This window comes from Danio rerio, chromosome 7 (genome assembly GCF_052040795.2).
Source record: "Danio rerio strain M-AB ecotype USA chromosome 7, GRCz13ab, whole genome shotgun sequence".
In the NCBI taxonomy this organism is placed as follows: Eukaryota; Metazoa; Chordata; class Actinopteri; order Cypriniformes; family Danionidae; genus Danio; species Danio rerio.
Window position 1 is genome coordinate 73,205,482 of NC_141027.1, and position 22,163 is coordinate 73,227,644.

The window sequence follows — 22,163 nt, forward strand, 5'->3', positions numbered from 1 at the left end:
CGGTATGTATAATGTTTTTTTTTTTTTTTTATGTGTGTTTACAACTTTTTTAAATTTATTTTTTAGAGCAACAGTTTCCCCAGCAGAAAAAAGACCCTCCATATTGTAGTGGTCAGCCCATGATTCAGGAAACATCTGAAAAACAAACTGCTTATACACCAACTTCAAAGCATACTATAGGCCTGAACAGTGCAGTGGCTTACTTTATACGCAAAAAAAAAAAAAAAAGATATGCAAAGATGCCTTTTCAGGTTGTAAAGAAATCTGTGTTTTTAAAACTAATTAAGACAGCAGAAATCAAATAAAATATATTAAGTTCAATGAGGAAAAAAAGTTGTTGTTTTACCCAGACTTTTAAAAAGAGCATAATTTAGAGCAGTAATCACAATATCGTCATACCGTGAAACCGTGATGTTTTTATCCAAGGTTTTCATACCGTCAGAATCTAATACCAGCCCATGCCTAGTTGTAAGAGCAGCAACGAATAGCTTGACTTCTAGTTGATCATTTGGAAAAGTGGCAGAAGATTTTTTAGATCCCAATTCTGCATACAATAATTACTGCAGAAGACCTATTGGAACCCGCATGGACCCAAGATTCTCATAGAAATCAGTCAAGTTTGGTGAAGGAAAAGTCATGGTTTGGGGTCATCTTCAGTATGGGACATGCAAGAGATCTGCAGTGTGGATGGCAACATCAACAGCCTGAGGTATCAAGACATTTGTGCTGCCTATTTCATTACAAACCACCCGAGAGGGCAAATTCTTCACCAGGATAGTGCTCCTTCTCATCCTTAAGCCTCCGCATTGAATTTCCTGAAAGCAAAGAAGGTCAAGGTGCTCCAGGATTGGCCAGCCCAGTCACCAGACATGAACATTATTGAGCAAGTCTGGCGTAAGATGAAAGAAGAGGCATTGAAGATGAATCCAAAGAATCTTGATGAACTCTGGGAGTCCTGCAAGAACACTTTCTTTGCCATTCCAGATGACTTTATTATTAAGTGATTTGAGTCATTGCAGAGATGTATGGATGCAGTCCTCCAAGCTCATGGAAGTCATACACATTATTAATTATTTTTCCACTGCATAATGACTTTATATTCTATACTGGACATTATTTCTGTTAAGTGACAAGGCTTTTGTCTAAGCAAAGTAATTAAACAATTAAAAAGGCATGATCGTATTTTATTTATGTAAAATAAGCCTAATCTTGAGGCCTATGCCTTTCATTTAAGCCATTTCTGATACCAAATGATCAACTAGAAGTCAAGTTATTATTTGTTGTTTCTAAAACCTGGATATGCGACAAGGCTTTTGTCAGGTAGTGTACTCAACTCATGTTAGCCGGATTTGTTTGGTTTTTGTCAAACCCAAAGCATACTCTGCAACCCTGAGTTTGTTTAACTCATTTTGTCAAACAGAAAGAAGAATTGTACAATTTTCTCAACCTTTTTTTTCTTCGAGATAATCATGAGATTGCTAGAATATCTGGCTGGTGATTTAATGGAAACATGAAGACTAGTTTTCACTAATAAAATATAACAAGGAAACGTGTGACACCGTACAGTGCACACAGAGAGCTACGTGGCCCCTTGAATTGATTAGTATCTGCAGTTCCTGGCCGAGGGCACAGGCGACGCATAATGAAACAAAAGACCAGGGAGCTGAGCCATACTCAGAGCTTTGTTATTTCCTGCTGTCTCTGTTCATCTCAGACAGCTACCAAAGGCAAACCTACTAACAAAAGACCCATATAGTCCCACAGTTTTAAAACCAGCCAATGAGATCCTGGCGTTTAACAAAATAAAGATGCACACAAACAAAAAGAAGGACTTTGGCTCGGCAACTGGAGTGCTCTGGATTGTCTGGCGTGCCCGTAATGTCTCATTCTCACTGGGGGACCGACTTGGTTAGCATCATTCTGACCGAACAGGGAAAAAAAATAGCTTATTCTGCCCAGACAATTCCTGGTTATTCAAGTTTCTGGTTGAAGGCAGGTAATTAAGGGTATGAGTTGGTTATAGATTGTGATGGGAAGTCACAAGGGCTTGTGAGGGTCTTACTTAGCTTGCTAATTAAATCCTCCAAAATCAAGCTAAAACACGAGGTCGGGGGGTTAAAACATTCTTATACTAACCTGGGTTAATTATATGTATTTAAAAAGCACTTCAGCGACATTGTCAACCACTTCAGTGGATGTAAATATTTAGATCAACTGCTTAGTCAGACCTTTGGTGGGATGTTGACTAAAAAAAACATTAGTGCACTTTGTTACACATCCCAAAATTATTATTGCTGCTTTATTCAAATCATATTTTCATATTTGCCTCAGGCTGTTGATTACAGATAATTATTTTATTAATAATATAAATTTCTTTGCACCTATTTATTATTTTACCTAAGTATAAGATCAGGATTCATGGGTATTTCATTTACTTTCCTCTTTTTTTGGACTGTCATAGTGATGGTTTTCATTCTTTTTATTGCGAAAAAGCCATATCACCCTGCAGCCCAAGACTGATTACTCACTAAAGCTAAGCAGGGCTGAGCCTGGTCAGTAGCTGGATGGGAGACCACATGGGAAAACTAGGTTGCTGTTGGAAGTGGTGTCTGTGAGGCCAGCATGGGGTGCTCAACCTGTGGTCTGTGTGAGTCCTAATGCCCCAATAAAGTGAAGGGGACACTATATTGTCAGTGGGCGCCGTCTTTCAAATGAGGCGTTAAACCGAGGTCCTGACTCTCTGTGGTCATTAAAAATCCCCAATGGCACTTTTTGTAAAGAGTAAGGATGTAACCTCGGTGTCCTGGCCAAATTCCCTCAATCGGCCCTCACGATCATGGCCTCTCAATCATCCCTATCCACCGAATTGGCTTTATAACTGTCTCCCCACTCCACCTATAGCTGGTGTGTGTTGAGCGCTCTGGCGCCGTAGCTCTGTGGCTGCCCTCGCATCATCCAAGTGGATACTGCACACTGGTGGGGGTGTGCAGGTAATGTTTTCTCTCTCTCTCTCTGTTGGTAAAGAGCTGTCAACAAATATTTTTCCTCCATATCCCAAAATGCATAGCGCATTGGCCTACGGGAGCTGGATTAGTCCAAAAGGCGCAGTACTTTTTGCGGTTGGGTCTGTTTTAGTTCGGATCATATTCTCACCACAAACGAACCGCCCCTGGTTTAAGAGGTGGCCTCGGTACGCTTTTTTGGGGCGCATTTGGTGCGCATTCGAGTACGATTGCTGCATTCACACCTGCCCAATCACACCAAGAGGGAAAGCAAACTCTAGTGCGATTCAACAGAACTAAATAAGGCAGGTGTGAAAGCACCCTTATATTAATTTACAATGACGAAGGGCAGAGGGTTGCTGAAGAGCTACTGAGAGATTTTAGCTGCTGTCTGGGCTATTACTGCCTTTCTACACCTCCCGTTCTTCATGTGTTCAATAATTTCCCCCTTCAGTTCATTTTATTACATAACTTAATTTGTAAACTAATTAGATTTGTTTTGCATATGTATATGCATATATTCTTTTGTTGTTATCAACATCCAGGGAAAATTTAAGTCAATAGCACCTTTAGAAATATGTTTTCTGAGAGAAAATGGTGGTGTCCAATACTTATTTTCCCCACTGTATTTAAAATAAGCTGAAACAGCACAATTCTTAAGGGTTTTTTGGACAACTTAATAGTTTTTTGTTCACTTCACTTAAATTTGTAAAATTTAAAAAGTTAACTTAATTGACCTAACACAAATCGATTGTGTGGTACCCAGCTTTTTTTTAAGTAAGGGTGTATGCCTGCAGATTCTTTGGGTTGCTTAAAACAAACTTTACAATAATGAGAAAGATGTTAAAGAGCACTACCATGACCAAATGTTAATAAATCATGGTAGCTATGCAGTTAATGAAGTAAACATTTTCCTGAGCAAACACTGAACCCCATTAGCAGCCTTTTAGTGCAGTTAGGTATCCTTGAGTCACTTTGAACAGCATCCGCTAAAGCCAATTAGCAAGCCGTGACATACTTTTTTCAACTTCTTTTCTGTTAAAGAATGTTTGATGCCTTTACTCAGTGTATTTATTCCTCTTGGGAGTTGGGAGTTGGTCTTCCTGCACTCAGTACATTAGTGCCTCTGTGAACATTATTGACTCTGACTTGTGGTTAAGTGGCCGCCAATTATGTTGGCTCGCTCACTGCTGGCCATGCCTTTATCCATCCCTCCATTTTTAACAAGCAGACCTGGGAGAACGTGTTGCTATCCCTTAATGCATTTAACACCAAATAAAATGACCAGATGCATGATAGTAAATGAATTACAAACACAACCAATTAAGCAGAACAACAAATAAAAAAACACAGATGGAAGCAAAATAAAAACAACAGCGGCGATAATGTTGTAGGAAGTCTGCAGATATGTAGCGTAACTGCGCTTTAGGCGTCCTGAGTTCAAGTCCCAGCTCGCAAATCTTTTAAACCCTTTCCTCTGCTTTTTCCAACTTCACTTACTGTTAAATACTGTCCTACACTGTAAAAATATCCATAAATTTGCAGTTTTCTGTATTTTGTGATTTTTTTTTTTTCTTGTTTATTTCTACTTTTATATTGCATTACAGGTCCTAGATCTTTTAACTATTGGAAAAGTGAATAGTTTAAAGTGATGTATTGTTTGAGCTGGTGTTGTATATTATAATTCAAAAACCTTGTAACAAGCTGCCAGTACATTTTCTTTTATTTTACAGACTTATTTCTCTCTATATTATTTCCTTATACGTAATTATTTTTCGAACCACTAAATTGCAAATGTTGTGTTTTTTCTCCACTTTCTTCCTAAATGAAGCTGCCTAAATAGTTATTTTAAAGGGTGGAAAAGTCGCCTGCTTCAAGACACTATAGAAATGTTTAATTGGTGAAGGAGCTAAATTTGATCAATTAACTTAACTGGATAACAAATTGCATTGAGCAGTTAATTTTTAAAATGGACTTATCTACTGACCACATTCGTTTATATATACATATATATATGTATGTATGTATGTATGTATGTATGTATGTATGTATGTATGTATGTATGTATGTATGTATGTATGTATGTATGTATATATATATATATATACGCACATATATATGTACGTACATATATATGTACGTATATATATATATATATATACATACATACATACATACATACATACATACATACATACATACATACATACATATATATATATATATATATATATATATATATATATATATATATATATATATATATATATATATATATATACATATATATATACATACATACATACATACATACATACATATATATGTATATATAAACGAATGTGGTCAGTAGATAAGTCCATTTTAAAAATTAACTGCTCAATGCAATTTGTATATATATATATATATATATATATATATACATACATATATATATATATATATATATATATATATATATATATATATATATATATATATATATATATACATACATATATATATATATATATATATATATATATATATATATATATATATATATATATATATATATATATATATATATATATATATATTAGGGATGGGAAGATTAATCGATATGTATCGATACGCGGTCATGCGCGTGCATGATGCGAGTGCATCGGTTGAGCAGCAGAGGATGAATGAAATTTTGGAAGCAAATCGAGATGCATCGGTTTTTGCGAGATGCATCGGTTTTTCCGAGATACAGCTTATTTTTTTAATATAGAATGTATTTTTTATTTATTAACAAGTGTTGTCAACCTGTTTTTGGCGCATAATTTAATAGACCTACATAAAGTAAGCCTTAGCAACGGATTTGCGGATGTGTACACTTACACTACAACTCAGTGTATCAGGTGTGCGGATGAAGCTAGTGGTGCGCCCTCAGAAAGCGCGAGAAGCAAAACAAACATTTTATTCCCCACTGAGTTTTAAATCTAAAGTATGGCAACATTATGGATTTAAGGATGGACGACTTGACAGGACAGATGCAATTTGCAAAATGTGCCGCGCATCTATAAAATACGCGGGCAGTACGAGTAATCTGAAATCTCACTTGAAGTGGCGCCACGGTGTTGTTGTGAAAGCATCTTCCAGTGTTCGTACATCCCCGGCTTTCGCACTGGTTGAACTGTAGCTACCAGCTCAAAAAGTGGTGAGAAAAGCATTGCAATTTTTTTTTTCCATGCGCAAAAGTTTTGTGCGCTCTATGCCAATAACGGATGTTATTGCATTGTTCATCTGCAGGGCCGGAGCAAGCTGAACTGCTGCTCTAGGCAGAGGACGATCACGCCGCCCTCAACCCCAATGTGAAAACGAAAATGACCGGTTATGAAAATGAAGTGACGTGTCGCGGACCTCTATTCTGCCGCCTTATGCGCGGATATAACTGAGGACGCGCGGGTGTCGCGGACCTCTGTTCTGCCGCCCTATGCGCGGATATAACTGAGGACGCGCGGGTGTCGCGGACCTCTATTCTTCCGCCCTATGCGCGGATATAACTGAGGACGCGCGGGTGTCGCGGACCTCTATTCTTCCGCCCTATGCGCGGATATAACTGAGGACGCGCGGGTGTCGCGGACCTCTATTCTTCCGCCCTATGCGCGGATATAACTGAGGACGCGCGGGTGTCGCGGACCTCTATTCTTCCGCCCTATGCGCGGATATAACTGAGGACGCGCGGGTGTCGCGGACCTCTATTCTTCCGCCCTATGCGCGGATATAACTGAGGACGCGCGGGTGTCGCGGACCTCTATTCTTCCGCCCTATGCGCGGATATAACTGAGGATGCGCGGGTGTCGCGGACCTCTATTCTGCCACCCTATGCGCGGATATAACTGGGTGTTGCGGACGCCGCCCTCTCTATACTGCCGCACTAGGCGGTTTTAAACACCTACTCCTGTTAATTTTTATTTAATTATAATAATAATAATAATATTAATAATAATAATGATAAAAATAATGGGTGTCACGGTGGCACAGTGGGTAGTTTGACCACCTCACAGCAAGAAGATTGCTGGTTTGTTATATTTTTATTAGCCTGTTGTTTACAGTGACAGTGATGTTTCAAAGCAGCATAACACTGCTAGTTCACGACCTTAAGTTTTGAATATTCAGTGGCAAAATATATCTTTGTAAAACTTGTTTTCATAGTTGAAAAGTTAAATCACAATTCTTGTTGTGCAATGGTAAACCTTTATGTTGAAAGAGTGCAAATATATATATTTTAATATATATTGCACTTATACATTCTGTTTATCTTGAAAATACTTAAATAATATGTGCTATAGGTTCTAAAATGGCCCTCTACTGTAAACTGACACTCTGGCTCTGAAAGAAAAACCAGTTTGTAAAAAAAGTCTTGGTTTTGCTTGGTTAATAAATAATCAAACTCATTCAATGGCACAGCATCCTCTTTCACATAATCTCATAAACTTGATTTAATTAGTTAGTGCTGAATTATCGCATTGTATCGTGATATGGGTGTAAATCGTATCGTGTCGCATCGCAATATGTCATAAATGTATCGCTAATATATCGGATCGTATTCTTTGTATCGAGATGCGTATCGGATCGGCATTATAGCTTAGATGCCCAACCCTAATATATATATATATATATATATATATATATATATATATATACGTACATATATATACGTATAGAAATGTAGATACACATATATATGTACACAGTACACAAAATACAGTTATGTCCACGTAATACAGTTTTGCATCATAAGGTGTAATAAAGTATTCCTGTGCAATCTGTCATCAGCATTAGCGCGACACCTTTAGTAAAAAAGTAAGTCCACAAGTCCTGTGTAATGAACCGCCTCTTTGTGTTGAGAATAAAGGAAACCCTCCCTTCATTCAGAAGCAGGCCCATTTTTTTTTTCCTTCCTGAGACTGAAGAATGGCTGACCCACGTGACCGTCCAGCATGGAGCTGTTGTTCAGTCAGCTGAAAAACACAAACACAGTGAAGAGAGCTGATTGGAGTGAGGGGAATGTGGGAGGAGTAAAACTGTGAAAAGCAGTGGAAACACCTGTGTCCACTTCACTATCGCTGTGCTCCCAGGCAGGGGTCTGCAGCGTGACGTAGATCATTATTGTGCCTCCGTTCAAGTCCCGGGACAAAGGTGTTTATATTCTCGGCCAGTCAAAGCACCCTGGAAATGCTGTTTGTTGTTTGGCTTGTGAAGTTCAAAAATATTGATGTCCTTGGCTGATGTTTACATGCTATATGGTGATTCAAGAAACATTTAATGGTAGTGACGCATGATTCACGTGAACGGATGTTTTGTGTGAGCACTGCAAATATGTTTTTCTTAGATTCTTCGTATTATTTTTAGTCCAAATATCTAAAAACTCTTAAATTAAGAAGCATTATTTTAGACAAGCAAAAAAATATAGTCTTGTTTTAGGAAATAATACAACAAAATTTGTATTTTTTCCTTTTAGCCAGCAAAATAATCTGCCGTTGGTGTGAGCAACATAATCTTGTTTTCTTTTTGACATGAGATTATTTTGCTTACCCCATCACTGGGGCGGTACACATACCTTTGGAAAATCTTAGGTAATAAAGTGTAGCTTTAAGGTACTAATATGGACCGCCTCAGTGACAACTTGTGGCCCGTTATTTTTGAGACAACACTAGAAAAACACTTTAACAACCACATTTTATCAGTTTTATTAAAAAACAACACATTAGCAACCACAAAGATGTCAATCACTAAGAAAATAAAACTCCAGTGACGTTAAAAACAGCACCATGACAAGCATAAATCAAGCCAAACATGTCAAGCTAAATTGTGTCTTGTCACTCTGAATGCCTTAATAACATAGCAACCGCATGTTAAACATGCTAAAAACTGTCAAAACCCCCGAGAACACCATGACAACCTGAGAAATAGCTCTTAAAACAGCATGAAAACCACATGGCTATAGGGCTGGGCGGTATGACAAATCTCATATCACGATATATACTCACCGGCCACTTTATTAGGTACACCTTACTAATATCGGGTTGGACCACCTTTTGCCCTTAGAACTGCCTTAATCCTTCATGGCAAAGATTCAGCAAGGTACTGGAATTATTCCTCTAGGATTTTGCTCCATATTGACATTACAGCATCATGCAGTTGCTGCAGATTTGTCGGCTGCACATCCATGATATGAATATCGCTTTTCACCACATCCCAAAGGTGCTAAATCGGATTGAGGTCTGGTGAATGTAGAGGCCTTTTGAGTACAGCGAACTCACTGTCATGTTCAAGAAACCAATCTGAGATGATTCATGCTTTATGACATGGTGCCTTATCCTGCTGGAAGTAGCCATCAGTAGATGGATACACTGTGGCCATTAATGGATGGACATGGTCAGCAACAATACTCAGGCTGTGGCGTTGCTGTGACGTTGACGCGTTGCTCAATTTTTTTTAACGAGCTCAAAGTGTGCCAAGAAAATATCCCCCACACCATTGCACGACCACCACCAGCCTGAACTGAAGATACAAAGCAGGATGGATCCATGCTTTCATGTTGTTGACACCAAATTCTGACCCTACCATCCAAATGTCGCAGCAGAAAATGAGACCGATCAGACCAGGCATTGTTTTTACAATCTTATGTTGTTCAGTTTTGGTGAGCCTGTGTGAAGTGGTCTTCTGCTGCTGTAGTCCATCTGTCTCAAGGTTCGACTTGTGCATTTAGAGATGCTCTTCTGCATACCTCGGTTGTAACGAGTGCTTATTTGAGTTACTATTTGCGCCCACAGAACTGCCACTCACTGGACATTTTCTCTTTTTTGGATCATTTTCTATAAACTCTAGAGATGGTTGTGCGTGAAAATGCCAGTTTGATCAGCAGTTTCTGAAATACTCAGACCAGCCCCTTCTGGCACCAACAACCATGCCACGTTCAGGGGCTCTTACAATCTTTCTTCCCCATTCTGATATAAAAGGATTGAGTAAACTTGACAAGGGCGATGCAATGGCGCAGTAGGTAGTGCTGTCGCCTCACAGCAAGGAGGTCGCTAGTTCGCAGTTTCGAGCCTCGGCTTGGTCAGTTGGCGTTTCTGTGTGGAGTTTGCATGTTCTCCCTGCGTTCGCGTGGGTTTCCTCCGGTTGCGCCGGTTTCCCCCACAGTCCAAAGACATGCGGTACAGGTTAATTGGGTAGGCTAAATTGTCCGTAGATTATAAGTGTGTGTGTGAATGTTTCCCAGAGATGGGTTGCGTCTGGAAGGGCATCCGTTGCGTAAAAATGTGCTGGATAAGTTGGTGGTTCATTCCGCTGTGGTGACCCCGGATTAATAAAGGGACTGAGCCGACAATGAATGAATGAATGAATAAACTTGACAACAGACCTCAGCTGACCTTTTGTTTGTTTGTCAACACCTGTCTGATCATTTTTGTACACTCAAGTAGAATTCATTGCCATATTTCAGACACTTCTGGGAAGTTCTAGAGACGTCTACTAAAGTGTTTCCCCGACTGCTGTTTTGGGAATACTAACAAAAAGCAAAATGTTTAGAGCTGAACATCACTCAACTCTCTGAGGACTGCATGTTTGTGTTGTTAGGATAGAATTATGTGTTTTCAATTGAAACGCTTTCAGAAAAAAAAAGGCCGAAAATTCATCTCAAATGAGGAAATCTCCCTAGAGGAGCGCAGTACCGAAGAATCCGACAGATCCAGCTGTATGAGCCGCTGTAATAAGTAATTGACACGTTAGACTCGCACCAGATTGAAGGTTTTTCCTCCGCATTTCTGACATGCATGAGTTGTCATCGACTCAATAAATTACAGGTCATGAAATTATGATGCTGTCAATATGTTGTTCGTTTGGCATTTTTTGAGCATTTCCACATTACTCGCCCTCCACCCACCAAATTGTAAGCATCCCCATTGACCAACTAAAAATATCTGTCCTTAAAGTGAACCATATGTGCGGTATTGCGTAACTGACCATAAGAAATATCCTGAATTTAGAAAACTTCATACTGGTAATGTGAACACTGTGTTAACCTCAGGGTCATTTAGAATTCTTAGCTCTTGCTGTACTGTAAAAAATATCCGTATTTTCCGATTCACAGATGTTTTCTGTGTATTTACGGTTGTGAATTACATTATGGGAATTTTATTTGTGCTCTGTCCACTTTTAATAACGAAAATTCATGGTTTGTCATGGTATGAGGTTGTGTAAGTGCCTTTGGCAAAGGTAACTTGCACTTTTTTGATGTAAATCTGACATTTCGATATTTTGTATTTCTGTGATGTACATTGCGATTGTAATTTCACCAGATGATTAAACAAGTTAATTGTATTGATTGAAGGGATTTTGTAGGGGAGTAAATCTCGAATAATATATAGCAAATAAATAACAAGCATAGACAAGCAGCAATGAAAGAGAACTCGCATCCGGGCTCACTGCCTCCCGTTGGCCTTAGAATGCCAGAGAACAGCGAACAATATTAATTGAAGCCGATATATATATATATATATATATATATATATATATATATATATATATATATATATATATATATATATATATATATATATATATATATATAAATATATATAAACCTATAGATTTATGCCAAACTTCCTTCTGTCAGCAGGTGGCGCTTCAACTGTGACTCAATATTGGCATGTAGATGTCTTCAGGAGAGGAATCTTATCAAACGTGATGTTTCAGGCAGATTGGATATTTTGTGGCTGATTTATAAGCCAAAATTCCTTCTGTCAGCAGGTGGTGCTATGACTGACTCAATATTGGCATATAGATATCTAAAGGAAATTACTTTTTTTAAACCATGTGTAGTTTCAGGCTGATCGGACATTGTGTGGATTAGTTATAAGTACATCCTGTTTCATGGCGAAGCACTGAGGTTTGTCATGCCGCCACGGACAAACCCTTCAGCAAAAACTCTAGTTCTTCGCAATATATTATTGCTAGAGTTTTCAGATAACACCACCCGAATTTGGTGCTGATAGGATAAAATATGTGGGAGTAGTTTGTTATAATGTAAAACATGTCAATTTCTTTTGACAGCAGGTGGCACTATAACAGTATCTGGATATCGGCATGTAAACATGTTCAGGTCAGGACTGTTATCAAATTTGTTAATTTTGAGGCAGATCGGATAATGCATGCCTGAGTTATAACAACTTCCTGTTTCGTGGCGAATCGTCAAAGTTTGCGAAGCCGCCACGGACTTGCCCTTCGACAAAAACTCTAGATCTTCGCAATTTAACATCGACAAGGCCTTTAGATGACAAAACCCAATTTTGTTGTTGATCCGATAAAATCCCTAGGAGGAGTTTGTTAAAATACAACGCCTGGAAATGGCAAAAACGGCACTTTTTCGCCGCAGGAAATTTAAAATATCCGACTTCCTGTTAGGTTTGAGATTCCGCTCCAAGAGTTGTGGGTTTTGGCGTGTTTGAGGTGTGTGCCAATTTTCGGACGTGTGCGTGATTAATAGCTCTGAGGCCAGTTCGTCAAAAGTGCATAGGTGGCGATGTCGAGTCATTTTGCCACGGCCACTTACGAAATCCATAACAAACGTAAATTTTTGCTACTTCTGAGGCGTGTACAAAGTTTTGTGAGTTTTCGGGCTTGTTTAGCCCCTCAAAACCGCCATTCATTCCACGGAAGAAGAAGAAGAAGAAGAAGAAGAAGAAACAGAGCAATTCCAGTAGGGCCTACGCATCGTTTCGGTGCTCGGTCCCTAATAAGTGAAAGAAAAAAAACATGAATCACAAAGTACGTTAAACTGTCAATGTACAGATATTTGCTGCAGTGTGTAATGGGATGGACCACAAAAAACACTTCTTCTTTTTTTTTTTTCATTTCCTTTGACCCTGAAGATGTTCTCAGGAAGTGTTTTCATCACAGGTTATACTTGGGCTCAACACATTCAGATAGAAGAATAGCATCTCCATCTTGGCCCAGCTGAGCATTTCCTACCGCCTGGTCAGAAATAGAGCGTCCCGTGTTTGGATTCTGCATTAGCATTCTGTCTGTTCTGATAAAACTGTACAGTGTTGACGGAGGACGGCCAGTGCTGACACCTCTTTCCCCCGTGTTATTGTTCTTCTTCCTGAGAGATTTACAGCTGTTGTCCACCCTCACATGAAGATTGTGTTGGGACAACAAGTGTCTGTTCCATTTATAACGCATTCTCACACCTTAAGAAAACACACCCTCTTGTGCTGATGTGCTGTTTACCTTGACAGCTTTTTTAGTCATCATATACACACTCCCAATGGAAAAGCTCAATATATCCAGAGAGATTTGGATATAAAGATATAGAGATTTCCAGAGTACTTTGGTGATGTTTTAAAGGGGTAGTTTTTTCAAAATGAAAATGGACTCATTATACTCATCCTCAAGTGGTTTCAAGTCTGAGAGTTTCTCAGAGTAGTAAGTTTTTTTTCTGTTAATAATAATAATAATAATAATAATAATACATTTCATTTGTATAGCACTTTTCCAACATACATGCAACTCAAAGTGCCTCACAAACAACAACAAAAAAGCATTAAAACAGACCACATAAACTTGTCACATATACTCAGATAAAAGCATTCATGCACACAAAATATAAGCATATCCACATGATCACGCACACGATAGTCCTTATATATACAAGCACACACCATGCATACACACATAAACCTACAACAATATAGATAAAATGCATACACCTTAAAAGCTTGTGTATTCATACGCAATTTTAAAAAGATGTGTCTTAACACGTTTTTTTTTTTAAACATGAATACTAGGGAATTCTTTCACTTCAAGAGGGAGACAGTTCCAAATTTTTGGAGCATAATGGCTAAAAGAAGTGCCGCCAGATCGCATCAGGTTTACAGAGTAAAATTGTAAAAGCCCAGCGCTAGAAGAGCGTAGCAAACGGTTTGGACTATATTTTGATAAACAGTCGGAAATGTAGGAAGGTGTCATGTTGTGAAGTGCTTTATAAACCAATAAAAGAATCTTAAAATCTATTCTTTGGCGCACAGGTAACCAGTGTAATTCTATTAATACGGGTGTGATGTGCTCTCGTTTCTTCAATTTCATTAAAACTCTGGCTGCTGCATTTTGTATCAGTTGCAACTTCATTATAGAACCCTTAGGTAAACCAGTATAAATAGCATTGCAATAATCAAGTCGAGAGAAAATAAAAGCATGAATTAATTTCTTGGCATCATCAAAAGATAGGACACAAAAGAAGATATTTTGGGTTAACCATTGATATACTTAGAAGGAAAAACAACTACTATGGAAGGCAATGGCTGCTGGCTATTTTCTTAGTGAAACAAATTTGTAAAAGCGTGAGTAAAGGATGACAGAATTTTTAGTTTTGGGTAGGGTTGGGTTCCGAAACCTGGTGCCATTATAGCACCAGTATCTTTGTAACCTGTATGTAGTTGACTGAATCAGCATATGAATTACAGTGCCTAATTTTAGTGCCACTTGTGCTGCGACAAGGACGTAAGAAGCATCAAGGGGTGCATCAAAGACACACATAAGTACACATTGTCACACCATCTCTAAACATTTTATTCGAAACAACTTTAAGGTATACGGACAGGCGATGTCAGCCGTTTGTTCTTGTTGCTTAGGGAATGGACACACGCAACGCACGCAGTACAGCGCATTCGGTGAGCGAGAGGGACTCTCTTCAGATCAACGCGCATGATCACGTTAATCAAATTTGCTTAAACTAAGCATTCTAAAGGGTATTTTACAAGCAAGGATTCTGACACAGCAATGTGAAGCAGATGCTTTCCAAAAGTTGCGTGTAAGGGGGAAACACATCAAACTTAATGACACATTTGAGGGCTCATGGAATCAACTTAAAGGCAAAGGAATGCACTGTCTCTGAAAGCTTGCGACATCATCTGGCACTTTCAATAAGTATGTACATGGAGCTCAATGCTCCTATTTTAATATGATTAAGACAATACTCTGATTAGGAGTCTAGACTACCATGTAAACAGTGATTTTTGATTACCTTAAAGGACCACAGACATCTGTGTCGTGAAATGTAGTTTTTTCTTTCCATTCAACGTGCGGTATCAAATTCCATTAAAAGAGCACTCTTCCACCAGTCCTTACTTAATGCTTGCATCAAATACCTGTTTGTCATGGGGCGTGAATAAAATGTTCCTGAATGAAAGTGAAACTGCAGTTAAAGTAGAAAAATTAAAAATTAAACGCCTAAAATTACATGAAACTCTGGAGGAAGCATGGATAGCGTGGTGACGCAATGACCTTAATGGATCTATGTACATATAACATGTAAGACGGGATCATGAAAGGAACATTCAAAAAGCAACTCATGTAAACACCTTGATCATATCATTGTCTTATTCAGATTAAGGCATCATTAGATCACTGATAACTATGTAAACATAGACACAAGCCCCAACCCTAGAAAAAAGGAGTTCAGTATTTTGATGTCAGCCTTTCCACAGGTTAGTATAAGCTAATGTAATTTAATAATGGAAATCCTAAATTCATGCTAACCAACAAATGATCAGGAAATATATTCATGTAATTCAAGTATATAAAATAAGAATTGATGTTTACTTTAAACTTTAATTAAATTATATTGTTCTATTAAAATTATTATTTTAAAAGATTTTGTTAAATAAAAGATTTTTCTGAAATCATCCACCATCATTTTGTGGCTCAAAAGTATCGGTTTAGGCCCCATTTTGGCATCGGTACAGTTTTAAAAGTAGCATCGGTATTGAAATAACCCCAAACAATACCCAACTCTAGTTTTGGGTGTACTATCTTTTTAAGGGAGCATCACAAATGCTGTGCTTCAGCTGCCTATTCTGAAGAATTATTTTTATGAGAGCAAGCTAGGTAAATGGGCGACACGGCGGGTAGCACTGTCACCTCGCAGCAAGAGGGTCGCTGGTTCAACCTCCATCTGGGTCAGTTGGCATTTCTGTGTGGAGTTTACATTTTCTCACCGTGTTCGCGTTGGTTTCCTCCGGGTGCTCCGGTTTCCCCCATAGAATATCCACTTCGATATAAATGACCGAGGGAGTAAATAAGTAAGTAAGTAAGTAAGCTAGGTAAATAAGGTAATTGTCACTTTTGATCAATAGCTAAATGGATGAAACCAGTGTTCTTATGAACATGTTGGTATGATTCAGTTGGCACAAACTGAGATTGAGTTAATATTGAGATCTGGAGACTCTAGAGACCACTTGAGCATAGTCAACTCAACGTCATGAACTTTGTGATTAAAGGGTCTTAAAGGGATTAATATTCAATTAATAGGCCTAATTTATGCCTCAAAAATATCATTCACATCATTGCTCTACTACTAAATTCAGAGTTCAGACTCTGTTCTATGTCATACCCTTCTCATTTTTTAATCTAGCCTGATTTTAGCAAGAGAGTGTGAATTTCGTTTCGTTTATCCTCAGTTCTGTTCCCGTTTGCTGACATTCAACACATTTTTCTCACTAGTGCACTACTCATAGCAAACAATAGTAACTCAAGCTTACATAGAAAAGTTGAATGATGAGTTGGAGGAGGAGTTGGCCTGATTCAGCATGTAGAATTGCTGCTGTAGGCCCAAATTATGCCTAATAAATATTATCCGCACCATTTCACCACTACTAAATGGAGAGTATATGTCCTACGCTTCTCATTTTTTTAATCTATAGTCTGATTTTAGTAAGAGAGTGTGGATTTTGCTCAGTTTATCCTCAGTTCTGTTCCCATTTGCTGACATTCAACACATTCTATGCACTACTCATAGCAAACAATAGTAACTCAGACTTACATAGAAAAGTTGAATGATGACTTGGAGGAGTAGTTGGCCTGATTCAGCATGTAGAATTGCTGCTGTAGGCCCAAATTATGCCTAAAAGTATTATCCCCACCATTGCACCACTACTAAATTAAAAGTTCATGTCCTACCCTTTTCATTCTTTTAATCTATAGCCTGATTTTAGTAAGGTAGTGGAATTATGTTCCATTTATCCCCAGTTTTCTGTTCTGTTCCTCTTTGCTAACATTTAACACGTTCTACTCACTAGTGCTCTATCACAGCTAACAATAGTAACTCAGGCTTACATAGAAAAGTTGAATGATGAGTCGGAGGAGGAGTTGGCCTGATTCAGAATGTAGAATTGCTGCTGTAGGCCCAAATTATGCCTAAAAAATATTATCCGCACCATTTCACCACTACTAAATGGAGAGTATATGTCCTACGCTTCTCATTTATTTAAATCTATAGTCTGATTTTAGTAAGAGAGTGTGGATTTTGCTCAGTTTATCCTCAGTTCTGTTCCCATTTGCTGACATTCAACACATTCTATGCACTACTCATAGCAAACAATAGTAACTCAGGCTTACGTAGAAAAGTTGAATGATGACTTGGAGGAGTAGTTGGCCTGATTCAGCATGTAGAATTGCTGCTGTAGGCCCAAATTATGCCTAAAAGTATTATCCCCACCATTGCACCACTACTAAATTAAAAGTTCATGTCCTACCCTTTTCATTCTTTTAATCTATAGCCTGATTTTAGTAAGGTAGTGGAATTATGTTCCATTTATCCCCAGTTTTCTGTTCTGTTCCTCTTTGCTAACATTTAACATGTTCTATTCACTAGTGCTCTATCACAGCTAACAATAGTAACTCAGGCATACATAGAAAAGTTGAATGATGAGTTGGAGGAGGAGTTGGCCTGATTCAGAATGTAGAATTGCTGCTGTAGGCCCAAATTATGCCTAAAAGTATTATCCCCACCATTGCACCACTACTAAATTAAGAGTTCATGTCCTACCCTTTTCATTCTTTTAATCTATAGCCTGATTTTAGTAAGGTAGTGGAATTATGTTCCATTTATCCCCAGTTTTCTGTTCTGTTCCTCTTTGCTAACATTTAACACGTTCTACTCACTAGTGCTCTATCACAGCTAACAATAGTAACTCAGGCTTACATAGAAAAGTTGAATGATGAGTTGGAGGAAGAGTTGGCCTGATTCAGCATGTAGAATTGCTGCTGTAGGCCCAAATTATGCCTAAAAAATATTATCCGCACCATTTCACCACTACTAAATGGAGAGTATATGTCCTACCCTTCTCATTTTTTTAATCTATAGTCTGATTTTAGTAAGAGAGTGTGGATTTTGCTCAGTTTATCCTCAGTTCTGTTCCCATTTGCTGACATTTAACACATTCTACGCAGTACTCATAGCAAACAATAGTAACTCAGGCTTACGTAGAAAAGTTGAATGATGACTTGGAGGAGTAGTTGGCCTGATTCAGCTTGTAGAATTGCTGCTGTAGGCACAAATTATGCCTAAAATTATTTTCCCAACCATTGCACCACTACTAAATTAAGAGTTCTTATCTTACCCTTTTAATTTTTTTATTCTATAGCCTGATTTTAGTAAGGTAGTGGAATTATGATCCATTTATCCCCAGTTTTCTTTTTCTTTGCTAACATTTAACACGTTCTACTCACTAGTGCAAACAGCAAACAAAAGTATCTCAGGCTTACATATAAAAGTTGAATGATGAGTCGTAGGAAGAGTTGGGCTGATTCAGCATGTAGAATTGCTGTTGTAGGCTCAAATTATGCCTAACATTATCATCAACACCATTGCACCACTGCTAAATTCTTAGTTCAGATCCTACCCTTGTCTTTCTTTTAATCAATAGCCTGATTTTAGTAATAGAGGGTTCTGTTTATCCTCAGTTTCTTGTTCTGTTGCTCTCTGCTGACGTTTAACACTTTCTGTAATGCACAGAAAACAATAGTAACTCAGGCTTTCATAGAAAAGTTGAATGATGATTCAGAAGAGGAAGAGTTGGCCTGATTCAGCATGTAAAATCGCCGTTGACTGAAGAGAACACTCTGATTCAGCAACAAATCAGAGCGCGAGAACAAAAACTGAAATGATGAAATCGAGCTGATGATGCTCAGTTTGAACTGCAGCGGGTCGTCTTGGCCATGTCTACATGCCTAAACGCATTGAGTTGCTGCCGTGCGATTGGCTGATTAGAAATTTGCATTAACGAGCAGTTGGAGAGGTGTACCTAATAAAGTGGCCAATGATTGTATAATTCTAAACGAGAAAGAAAAACGATCTTCCGTCAACTGGAATGGAGTGTGGATGACTGGGTTCCACCATGAATAAACTTCTCAAAATGGGCAATTTTATCTGAAATCATTACAAATCATACTGTTGTTAATATTTAATTAATTATGCGTCCTTTCTATGCAGCCTTATTGTAATCAATTGATTGTTTATGGAATATGCACCAGCCTGAACCTGTTACTCGACTCCAGAAAAATCGGAGTCTTTCTTTGTCCTCTAACTGGGGCACTGCCTTTTATGGCCTTCATTAAACAGAGATGCAAGTAACGGAACAGAGCACAAGGCAGACGAGGATCTAATATGGTTTGCTCTGCCCTCCGTGCTTTTGACCACTGAACTGATTCTTAGCAGGTCAAGATGCAGATCTTGTGTCTTGTTTGCAGAGTGGACGTGCCGCTCATTTTTCACATGATGGGGAACTCTCACTGACTGGTCAGCTGTGTAACTGAAAGCCCTCTGACATCACGCCTGGTAGAAACCTATGGAGTGCCATTGTCACTTGACTGAGAGCTAAATTAAGGAGGAGGTCTGTCTTCTCTCTGCTGTGACTCAGCTGTTTTTAGCGTTGAAGGAGTGCAAGCGCAGAACAATTGAGCCTCTTTCGCATGACTTGCATCAGCATACTTCAGTGGAGCGAAGCTGGAAGCTCTTGTCAACACGTGGAGCATCATAATGTGATGCTCAAAGTTCAGATCGGTTTAGCTTCAACGTTTGACTCTTGTTTTGAAGTACAGCCATTTTCATTGTTGTATTTAGCTTTTATCATTTGTGCATTGCAAATAATTCTAAGCCTGGAATTCTCACACCTTCTTTAGTGGATTTAAATGAGTGGATGCATGGACACAGTGTAATACATAATTTTACCTCATTTTCAAGATGATGGTGACTGAAGTGATATCACATTGTTTATCTTAAAGTACTAGCTGGAGAATTCCAAAGTGATTGACTTTGTCATTGACTTTTGTTGTTGGTGCCAGTTAAAATGTAGGCAAAAAAATTGATAAAATAGTGGAAAAGATGTACACTCAACGGCCACTTTATTAGGTACACCTTTCCAACTACTTTTTAACGCCAAATTCAAATCAGCCAATCACATGGCAACATTTTGGCATGTAGACATGGTCAAGATGATCTGCTGCAGCAGAGCATCAGAATGGGGAAGAAAGCTGATTTAAGTGACTCTGAACGTAGCATGGTTGTTGTTGCCAGAAGGGGTGGTCCGAGTATTTCAGAAACTGCTGATGTACTGGGATTTTCATGCACAACCATGTCTAGAGTTTCCAGAGAATGGTCCGCAAAGAGAAAATGTGGGCAGCAGTTCTGTGTGTAAATGCCTTGTTGATGCCAGAGGTCAGAGGAGAATGGCCAGACTGGTTCGAGCTGATAGAAAGGCAACAGTAACTCGCGTCACAACCCGAGGTATGCAGAAGAGCATCTCTTTAACGCACAACACGTCCAACCTTGAGGTGGATGGACTACAGCAGCTGAAGACCATCCCGGGTTCCACTCCTGTCAGCTAAGAACAGAAAACTGAGGCTACAATTCGCACAGGCTCACCAAAATTGGACAATAGAAGATTGAAAAGAGGTTGCCATGTCATAAAGCGCGAATTGTCTTAGATTAGATTCTTGAACATGACAATGTGTTCACTGTACTCAAATGGCCTCCACAGTCACCAGAGCTCAATCCAATAGAACACCTTTGGGATGTGGTGGAACGGGAGATTCGCTTCATAGATGCGCAGCCGACAAATCTGCAGCAACTGCGTGATGCTATAATGTCAATATGGACCATCATCTCTGAGGAATATTTTTTAGTATCTAGCTGATTCTCTCCCACAAAAGATAAAGGCAATTCCAAGGGCAAAAAGCGTCCAACCCGATACTAGTAAGGTGTGCCTAATAAAGTGGCCGGTGAGTGTGTATAACCAAGGTCCCTTTAAGGCAAGTCATTTCACTCAGTGGCCATTTTTGAAACGTCTCTCGGGCAGTGTGCTCGGGCATCCTGTTTGAATCGGGTAACTTCAAATCCTTCAAAATTACTTGCCAAGCTTACCATGACATTTCATATTACTAATTACCAATAAAGTTAAACAACATCTGTTTATTTAGTTTCATTTCTAAATGTTTGTATCACACAAAATCTGTAAAAACACGTCTGGTCCAAGCCTTCACTTGACTTGACTTGATTTGACCTGACGCCTTTTGACCTGATCCAACCTGACTCGATTTGACTTGACTTGACTTGACCTAACCTGACCTGACTTGACCTGACCTGATTTGACTGTATCTGACTTGACTTGACCTGACCTGACCTGAATTGACTTTATCTGACTTGACTTGACCTGTCCTGACTTGACTTGACCTGACCTGATTTGACTTTATCTGACTTGACCTGACCTGACCTGACCTGACCTGACCTGACCTGACCTTACTTGACTTGACTTGACTTGACTTGACTTGACTTGACTTGACTTGACCTGACCTGACCTGACTTGACCTGGCTTGGCTTGGCTTGGCTTGGCTTGACTTGACTTGATTTGATTTGATTTGATTTGATTTGACTTGACTTGACTTGACTTGACCTGACCTGAACTAATTTGATTTGGTTTGGTTTGATTTGACCTGTCTTGACTTGATTTGATTCGATTTAATCTGACCTAACCTGACTTGACTTGACTTGACTTGACTGTATTTGACTTGACTTGACCTGACCTGACTTGACCTGATTTGACTTGACTTTATTTGGCTTGACTTGACCTGACCTGACTAGACCTGATTTGACATGACTTTATTTGACTTGACATGACCTGACCTGATTTGACTTGACTTGACTTGCTAGTACAAGAAAATCTGTGGTATTGGTGCTCAAGTTCAAAGTGGTTTGGCAGGCATAGTGAGCCTGGATCATAAATGGCGGCCTGGCAGTAGAAAAACAAGGAAGAACAGCAAAAAAAAAAAAAAAAAAAACAACTGAAGGAAAGT

The 22,163-nt window shown here is 38.8% G+C and overlaps 1 protein-coding gene and 1 long non-coding RNA gene across 4 annotated transcripts in view; both read left to right on the top strand.

The window, feature by feature from the left end:
* The window catches only part of sbf2 (SET binding factor 2), a 288,968-nt gene that overhangs the window by 50,453 nt on the left and 216,352 nt on the right, over nucleotides 1–22,163 (top strand). The window lies entirely within an intron of this gene.
* On the top strand, nucleotides 13,574–20,529 carry LOC147836215 (uncharacterized). Its single transcript, XR_015496488.1, has 4 exons — nucleotides 13,574–13,884; nucleotides 13,950–16,883; nucleotides 17,753–18,563; nucleotides 18,839–20,529. It is a non-coding gene; the product is annotated as an uncharacterized LOC147836215 (long non-coding RNA).